Here is a 9,855-nt window from a genome sequence, read left to right on the forward strand (position 1 = left end):
AGTCTGGTTTTTGTGGAACTTTCCTTTCTCGTCGTATTTTTGGTTCCATAGTAGATTTTACCGTTTTTCTCCGTGTTTTGTACAAACCAACTGAACACGGCTGCTGTTATATAAATGTATTTAAGTCCTGTCCTCTGTCTCTGTCTCTGCAGTCTGTCCACTAAGGACATAGAAGCCAGGAGTGAGTCTCTGGGTCTGTTTGAGACGCTGAAGGTGGACCCTCAGTCCTTCTACAGCCACATGACCAAATATGTCCTTCCTACGGTGGCAGGAAGTGACCTCAGCCGCCTGCTCTACTACTACACCCTGCTGGACGCCGCCGGCTGCGAGCCGTTCGTCAGCGCCGCCATCAAACCAGAATCCCACGTCAAGCTGCTGAAGAAGCTGAAGGCCGTCGCCAGCGGTGAGGAGATTCATTTATTTATTAGAAACACAGAAATATAGAAACTAGAAGCTCAGAAAGCAGCAGGATGAGTCCATTTATCAGACAGGAACTGCAGAAAGTGAAAGAACCACTGGAGTTTTCTATTTTCCAACGGTCCCTGAATGCCTCGTGACTCTGACTCAAACCTAAAGTGTCTATTTTTAAAAGTTCTCTGAAAATTTAAAAACAATACAAAGTCATTCTAAAAAGACACAAAATTAGTGCAAAAGCACTCAAAATCACCACTAAAAGGTGCAAAATCATCACGAAACAGAACAAAATCAGTGCAACAAGATTAAAAATCAGTGGTAGAACTCAAAATCTGTGCAAAAAGACTAAAATCAGCACAGGAAGAGGCAACATTACATAGACACAAAATCAGTGCAAAACACGCAAAATCACCACTATAAGGTGCAAAATCATCACGAAACAGAACAAAATCATCACAATAAGATTTAAAATCAGTGGTAAAACTCAAAATCTGTGCAAAAAGACTAAAATCATCATGAAAAGGTGCAAAATCAGTGAAAACAAGATTCAAAATCATCACAAAAAAAATCGAAATCAGTGTAAAAACATGCAAATTTGCAACAAATGATGTGAAATCAGCACAGAAGGTCCAAAATTACATCCTAGCTTTGTGAAATCACTAAAAAAACTCTACCACAGCATTAAAAGATGCAAAATCACTTAAAAAAAGATGTGAAATCACTTTAAAATGAATCATCACCATACATGTATGAAAACATGACAAATTTAAATTAGAAACTCAAAAACCAGCAGCAGGTAAAAATAGTCACCAGAATGAGTCCGTTAATCAGCCAGAAACTCTGAAAAATGAAAGAATCACCAGTTTTCTACTTTCCAACGGTCCTTGAATGTCTCAAAGTCAACATTCTGACTTTGTCATAAATTTGACTTTTTTGTCTCATAATTTAAATTTTCTTTTAGATTTCTGACATCAGTTTGATATTTTATCTCCGAATTGAACCACACACAACATATTTGGCCTTTATCTTTTAATTTTTCAGTTTTTATTTGTTTTTGTTTTTTTAACGGTGATGCTAGTCCAGATTTGGATTTTTTTCTTGGTGTGGGTGCATTTCTTTGATTTTGGGACTATCTATGGTGTGTTTGCGTCATTTTTTGTTGTAATTTTTTATCTTTTTCCTTGTTTTTGTGATGATTTTTTGTCTCTTTTTGGTGATTTTGCATCAGTTTATGTGTCTTTTGCATGTTTTTGTGCTGGTTTTACTCATTTCCATGTATTGTTTGTGTGTTTTTGTTCTGATTTTTGTTTCTTTTCATGTTGTATTTGCATCTTGATGTGCTGTTTTTGCGTTATTTATGGGGATTTTGGATCTTTTTGTGTCTTTCTGGGCTGATTTTACTGATCTTTGTGGAGTGTTTGCGTCTTTATTTTTAATTTTCTGACTTTCTGTGGTGATTTTTTTCTTTTTCTTTGAGTGTTTGTGTGTTTTTGTGGAGTAAATCTAGTATGTTGTTTTCTAACTGTTCCTCTGGTTCCTGGATGTGAGGAGGAACAGTCTTCAGGCGTCGTTGAACGTAATCCGTCCTGACAGGTGACTCAGACGCCGACATCTCAGCCGACAGCTGACCTCTGAGTCACCGACCGCCAAAACACACAAAACAGGAAACGTGTTGATTTACTCTGAAGTTTCTGCAGCTGAACCTTTAAAACTGGAAATATGTGGCCAGAAATGAAGAAAGCGCTGCGTTGGCTGTGTTTGTCGTGGTTTTGTGTCTTTTTGTGTTGATTTTGCATCTTTTCATGGTGTGTTTACATCTTTTTGCATGTTTTTGTCAGATTTTACATCTTCTTGTGATGGTCTTGTATCTTTTCGATTGTTTTTTTGTTGTGATTTTGTGTCCTTTTGTGGTGTGTTTGGAACTTTTTGAGTTGATTTTTGCATCTTTTCACCTTTTTTGTCATTTAATTGTTGCAATTTTGCATCTTTCAAGTCTCACAGCAGTAGGCTTCTCAAAACTTTACGTGTTTTTGTACGTTTTTGCATGTTTTTGTTGTGATTTTGTGTATGTGTTGATTTTTGCATCTTTTTGTTTTATTGGCGTCATCGCTGCAGGTTGCGTGATGTAAACGCTGCAGCTCTGAGTGTCGCAGTAAATGCAGCAGGTTGCATGACATCATAGCTGCAGGTTGCGTGACGTCATCGCTGCAGGTTGCGTGACGTCATCGCTGCAGGTTGCGTGACGTCATCGCTGCAGGTTGCGTGACGTCATAGCTGCAGGTTGCGTGGCGTCATAGCTGCGGGTTGCGTGGCGTCATCGCTGCGGGTTGCGTGGCGTAAACGCTGCAGCTCTGAGTGTCGCAGTAAATGTAGCAGGTTGCGTGACGTCATAGCTGCAGGTTGCGTGGCATCATAGCTGCGGGTTGCGTGGCGTAAACGCTGCAGCTCTGAGTGTCGCAGTAAATGTAGCAGGTTGCGTGACGTCATAGCTGCAGGTTGCGTGGCATCATAGCTGCGGGTTGCGTGGCGTAAACGCTGCAGCTCTGAGTGTCGCAGTAAATGTAGCAGGTTGCGCGACGTCATAGCTGCAGGTTGCGTGACGTCATCGCTGCAGGTTGCATGATGTAAACGCTGCAGCTCTGAGTGTCGCAGTAAATGTAGCAGGTTGCGTGACATCATAGCTGCAGGTTGCGTGACGTCATCGCTGCGGGTTGCATGACATCATAGCTGCAGGTTGCGTTGTGTCATCGCAGCGGGTTGCGTGACATCATCGCTGCGGGTTGTGTGGCGTCATCACTGCGGGTTGCATGATGTAAACGCTGCAGCTCTGAGTGTCGCAGTAAATGTAGCAGGTTGCATGACATCATAGCTGCAGGTTGCGTGACGTCATCGCTGTGGGTTGCGTGACGTCATAGCTGCAGGTTACGTGACGTCATAGCTGCGGGTTGCGTGGCGTCATCGCTGCGGGTTGCGTGGCGTCATCGCCGCGGGTTGCGTGACGTCATCGCTGCGGGTTGCGTGCGTCATCGCCGCGGGTTGCGTGGCGTCATAGCCGCGGGTTGCGTGACGTCATAGCCGCGGGTTGCGTGACGTCATAGCCGCGGGTTGCGTGACGTCATAGCCGCGGGTTGCGTGACGTCATAGCCGCGGGTTGCGTGGCGTCGTCGCCGCAGGTTGCGTGGCGCCGTCGCCGCAGGTTGCGTGACATCATCGCCGCAGGTTGCGTGACGTCATCGCCGCAGGTTAAGTGGCATAAACGCTGCAGCTCTGACTGTCGCAATAAATGTAGCAGGTTGCGTGTCGTCGGCGCTGCAGCTGAGGAGCAGAAAGTTTGGGGTGAAGGTGACGTCGCATCATGTGAAGTTCAGGAAGGTCGGCGGGTGTCAGCTCGTTTTCACGCCTCACTTCCTCCTTCTGCTGCTGCAGAGTCGCAGCTTTTACCGCTGACACATGTCTCCGTTTAACACACACACACAGTGACACACAGACACACAAACACACACACACACACACACACAGAGTAACACACACGTCGCAGGCTTCGAGGCTGAAACTCAGTTTTACATAAAATGACTAAAATTCAGTGAAATTTACTTTCAGTTTGTCAGACTGGAACCTGAACGACTCTTTAAGAAATAAAACCATCAGTAGACGTTCTTTAAGAAAAAAAACCATCTCGGTAGACCTTCTTTAAGAAATAAAACCATCAGTAGACGTTCTTTAAGAAATAAAACCATCTCGGTAGACCTTCTTTAAGAAATAAAACCATCAGTAGACGTTCTTTAAGAAATAAAACCATCAGTAGACCTTCTTTAAGAAATAAAACCATCAGTAGACGTTCTTTAAGAAATAAAACCATCTCGGTAGACATTCTTTAAGAAATAAAATCGCCAGAAGACGTTCTAAATGTTCCTCAGAGGTCTGAGTGGTTCTACCTGCAGCTTTATGAACAGAAACAAAACAGAAATCTACATTTAAAGCTCGTATTTGCAGCATGAAATCATTTTAACCTGAAGATTTTCTACTTGAACCATCAGAGCAGAGCGGTAGCATAAGATTTAATATCTTTGTGTTGATTTCATTCATTTTTGTGTTGATTTAAAGTCTTTTTGTGGTGATTTTGCTTCTTTTACTTTGATTTTATTTTTGTGTTGACTTTGCATCTTTTCTTGTGTATTTTGCATGTTTTGTGGTCATTTTGCTTGTCTTCTGTGCTTAGTGTTGCATTTTTCCATCTTATTATGGTGATTTTTTCCTAAAATGATTCAAAATATGTCCAGGATGACTTAAATGTGTCCATAATGATATGAAATTCTTCAAAAGTGGCCAAAATGAAAGCAGGACTTTATATTCCAGTAAAAACGATTCCACAGTGAGTAAAAACAACCCCGTTAATGTTAAAGATGGAAAGCAAGGTTGTCCAGAATGATGAGAAATTGTCTAAAATGATTCAAAATTTGTCCAGAAGGACTTAAATGTGTCCTTAATGACATGAACATCTCCAGACTTAGTCTAAACTAAGACAGGACTGAATGTTCCAGTAGAAAGGATTCCACGGTGAGTAAAAACGTGACAGAACACATCTGGGTGGTAACCACGGTAACCACAGACCCTCCTCTGGTCACCATGACGATCCTCCACATGACGATGGATCATAGAAACATCTGGAGTCAGGTCCAGATGTTCTGAGGGCTGGTCTCCTGACATTTTCTCCTCCTCGTTATTTTTCTTTCCTCCTCCAGGTCGATTCTTCAGCAGCAGATCTGAGTGAGATGCTCTGACGTTTACACCTCACAGCTCTGAAACACAACCAGACGTTCACACTCAAACCGACAGCAGGCTGTTTGTGGTTTCTCCTGATCCACTCACAGCACGCTTTAGACACTTTGATTTTTTTATTTATTTATGTCCAGTTTGTTGTTCGGACAATTTTTTATGCATGTTGGAGAAATTTTTTGTCATTTTGGACGAATTTCATCTAATTTTGCGCAAATTTTAGGAATTTTTAGACAAGCTTTAGTCATTTTGGACTACTTTTGGTTATTTTTTGGATGAGATTTGGATAATTTTGAGCATTTTTTAGTAGTTCTGTTTACTTGCATGCACAGCTGGAGAAGAACAACGTAGACAACCAGCCAATGTTGACTCATTGTTGACCAATTTTATCATTTTAGTCATGTCTTCCATCATTTTGGACCATTCTCACCACTATAATTTGACAAGAAACCAGCAGAGTTTGCGCAACCCTGTTTTTTTTAGCCATTCTGGATGATCTGTAGTCATTTTGGACACATTTTCAGTCATTGTTGACCATTTTTGCCATTTTAAACATGTGTTGAGTGTATCGAGTCTTTTTTGTTACCATTCTTACCACTAAAATTTGACCAAAAAAAAAAAAACAGTAGAATTTGGAGCAACCCTGTTTTGTTTTGTTTCAGTCAGTCAGAACAATTCTTGAATCATTTTGGACCATTCTTATTATTTTAGACATTTTTTTAGTCATTCTGGACGACTCTGGAGTCATCATTGAGAAGGTTTTTCTTTTTTTTGGTAAAAGAAAACATGATTCATCAGACCAGGCCACTTTCTTCCGTTGTTCGGTGGTCCAGTTCTGATGTCCATTGTTGGTCCTTCGGTTTACCAGATGTTTACTGATGTATTCTGATACCTCAAAATGAGTCCAGAATGATTTGAAATTTTCCTACAATGACTCAAAATGTGTCAGAAGTGGCTCAAATTTGTCCAGCATTACACACAATTTGGCCAAAATGACAAATTGACCTGAAATTTGCCAAAAATATCTCCACATTTGTCTGCAGTGAATCAAAATGTGTCAAAATGCTTCAGATTTGTCCAGTATTACACAAAAAAGGCCTCAAACCAGGTCAACATTATCAAAAAAATGATTCAAATTTCCTCTAAATGAGCTAAAATCTTCCCAGAAATTTGCCAGAGAGCCGCTCACGTTTGCCCATATTGACTACAGTGAGTCCAAGTTGATTAAGAAGACGTCAAACCTGTCAAAAACTACACAAAATGTGTCCAGAAAGCCTCCAACCTTTGTCTGACTTGCAGCCTTGGCCTCCAGACGGCTTCATGTAAACGTCTGGTTGGATTCTCTGGAGGCCGATGATTGGTGGGTGGGTCCATGGGACCTCTGCTGTCTGTGGTTGAGGTGTCCGTCTGGTCCGTCTGGTTTGTGTTCGTGTTGAGCTCCAGCAGCAGCAGCAGAGTGTTAAATATTTAACGTTCAGACGGTAATGCGTCTGGTGGATGTGATGCTAGCAGACAGAAGCTCCAGCAGACGCTCTCCGGTACCTCCAAACCTTTTGTTGTTTCGGCTCTTTAGCGTCTCCTGAGCCTCCCTCTGCTGCCGTGTGATGGAATATTAAACATGTTCTGCACATCAAACCGCCTCCTGCGTGTCGCATGTAAATATGCCAGGAGAACACGCAAACAAAGAGACGTGTTGCTGCACACGCAATACGGCTGTTAACGTCCTGAGTGGGTGTAAACAAGAGCATTAGGAGCAGTAAACATCCAGGAAACATTAGTGTTAGTCCCAGTAAACATCCAGTAAATAACCAGTAAATAACCAGGAAACATCCAGGAAACATCTAATAAATATCCAGGAAACATTAGTGTTAGTCCCATCCAGTCACATCCAGTAAATATCTGGTAAACATCTAGTAGACATTTAGTAAACATCCAGCAAACATCCAGGAAGCACCCAGTAAAGATCCCAAAAAGATTCAGTAAACATCCAGTAAACATCCAGTAAATATCTAGTAAACATTAGTGTTAGTCCCAGTAAATATCCAGTAAACATCCAATAAACATCCAGTAAATAACCAGTAAACATCTAGTAAATAACCAGTAAACATCTAATAAACATCCAGTAAACATCTTCAAACATTTTGGAAATTTTGGACATTTGTTGTCATTTTTTGTAAAAAAAAAATAGTCTTTTGATGTGGGTATTTACAGTTTTGGCCTCTGTATCACCTTTAACATGCTAAATACAACTTTTTTCAGTAATTTTACATAAAGCAGCAATAAATTAAAGAATTACTATAAAAAGTGCAAATTTATAGTTAAAGGTCTATTTTGATTAAAGCCAATGTAACACAGGGTCTGGGATAAAAGAGATGTGCATCTAATGTAATGAAATGCCTGACATACAAAACCAATGCGTGTAGCACAACTCAATAAAAAAAAAACTGATCACAAAAAAAAGTGCAATTTTTTTCTATTTTCCAGTGCAGTCTCTCTTATCGTCTCCTCTGCTCTGTGGAAACCATGAAAACTTTAATTAATTTTTTGCAGAATCTAATTTTCGGAAACTGAAATTTTTGGATTTTACTTGATTTGAAAATCCGACGATTCTTTCTGACTTTAGTTTCTGGCTGATAAATGGAGTCGTTTTGGTCATTTTAACTTTTTAAAGACGTGACTTTTAAACTTTCCTACAGGTCTTGGAATTCTGAAGGTTTAACTTTTGAATATTTAGCATTAGAAAGTACCTAATATTTGAACACCATAAAAAATGTGAAAATATTAGCCAATTAATGTTATTTTTTATGGTCCAACAACTCAAACGTTGACAAAAGAGGTAACTCCACTCTTAAATCCTCATTATCGTGACCTATAAAGTGATTTTCTCTTTAATATCTGCAGGTTTGGACTACAGGAAGCTGACTGACGAGACCTCCGACCCTCTCGCCACCCTGCAGCCGGTCCTGACCAGTCAGAACGTCCTGTCCATATCCAAGCTGGCCAATCGGCTGCCTCGGCCCGGTGGAGGCGGAGCCACGCTTTCCTCCAGTTCGGTCCATGCCGTCTGGCTGCAGAAGCTCTTCTGGAAAGGAGACCCTCAGCTGCTGAAGAGACCTCCGCAGAGTGACCACGACTTCCTGCATGCCTACGACACCTGCGCCAAATACCTGGACAGGCTACTTCCTGTCGATGCCGTCCACTTCCTGGACAGCATCACCTTCTCACCTGAAGCCGCCGAGCAGGTGAGAAGAGTCAAAACGTGAAAAATCTGCTGCAAATTGATCTGGTTCTTCATCTCCAGTAACTTTATCAATGATCAAACCTTCAGACTGTGAGTACTTCCAGAGTTCCAGGTCCTTGAAGTCCATAGAGGAGAACGTCCCCTGTAGAAAGTTCTGGAGTAGACCTACTGACAAGTTGTTGGTAGGGCTACTCTAGAACATTCTACAGGGGATGTTTCTGTCTACAGAGGACGTTCTACAGTAGACCTACCTCTTGACGAAAGTTCTAGAGTAGACCTACCTCTAGACGAAAGTTCTAGAGTAGACCTACTGACAACTGTACAGTTTTTGGTAGGTCTACCCCAGAGCTTTCTCGAGGGATTGCGTGCAATTGCATCTTTTTGTGGTAAGGTTTCATCTTTTTGAAACAAATTTGCAGCTTTGCTTGGTGATTTGTGTGTTTTTGTGATGATTTTGTGCCTTTTGTGTGTGTTTGCATCTTTTTCTGGTGAGGTTTGGTCTTTTTGCAGCAAGTTTGCAGTTTTTCATGATGATTTTGGTTCTTCTTGTGATGATTTTATGTCTTTTTGTAGTGACATTTTGTCTTTTTGCAAGGATTTTACAGATTTTCATGTTTTTTTGTATGTTTTTGTGATGATTTTGGTTCTTTTTGTCATAATTTAGTGTCTTTTTTTGTGCATTTGCATCTTTTTCTGATGAGGTTTCGTCTTTTTGCAGCTTTTCAGGAACATTTTTATGATCATTTTGGTTCTTTTGTGATTTCGTGGTGAGGTTTTGTCTTTTTGCAGTGATTTTACAGCTTTTGTGATAATTTTTATGTGTTTTTGTCATAATTTAGTGTCTTTTTGTGTTTGCATCTTTTTGTGGTGAGGTTTCATCTTTTTGCAACAATTTTGCAGCTTTTCATGGTGATTTTTGTGTTTTTGTGATGATTTTGGGTCTTTTTGTCATAATTTAGTGCCTTTTTGTGCATTCACATCTATTTATGGTGAGGTTTTGTGTCTTTGCAGCAAATTCGTAGCATTTTGTGATGATTTTTACATGTTTTTGTGGTGATTTGGGTTCTTTGTCATAATTTTACATCTTTATGTGGTGAGATTTCGTCTTTTTGCAGCTTTTAAATGTGGTTTTGTTTTTTGTCATCAATTTGTGCCTTTTCTTGTGTGTTTACATCTTGTTGTGGTGAGGTTTGTCTTTTTGCAGCTGTTTTGCAGATTTTTGTTGTAATTTTTGTGTGTTTTTGTGGTGATTTTGTAAGGTAAAAGTAACAAACCAAATAAAGTTTGGATTGACCATTTTATCTCCAGAAATATTCACAGTATGAAGATAAAACTCTGGTCATTAGTAAAGCTACTGCGGATGAAGACCCAGATGATGGTTTTATAGATGTAGCTGGTGTTTCACTGTGAATCCTGTATGTCAG

At 40.4% G+C, this 9,855-nt stretch overlaps 1 long non-coding RNA gene across 1 annotated transcript; it reads right to left on the reverse strand.

The window, feature by feature from the left end:
* Positions 1-4,737: 4,737 nt before the first annotated feature.
* LOC127537679 (uncharacterized) lies at positions 4,738-7,463 on the reverse strand. Its single transcript, XR_007947470.1, has 2 exons — positions 6,473-7,463; positions 4,738-5,213 (listed from the first exon to the last, which is right to left on the reverse strand). It is a non-coding gene; the product is annotated as an uncharacterized LOC127537679 (long non-coding RNA).
* Between the last annotated feature and the right edge of the window lie 2,392 nt (positions 7,464-9,855).

The sequence above is a fragment of the Acanthochromis polyacanthus genome, chromosome 16 (genome assembly GCF_021347895.1).
Source record: "Acanthochromis polyacanthus isolate Apoly-LR-REF ecotype Palm Island chromosome 16, KAUST_Apoly_ChrSc, whole genome shotgun sequence".
In the NCBI taxonomy this organism is placed as follows: domain Eukaryota; kingdom Metazoa; phylum Chordata; class Actinopteri; family Pomacentridae; genus Acanthochromis; species Acanthochromis polyacanthus.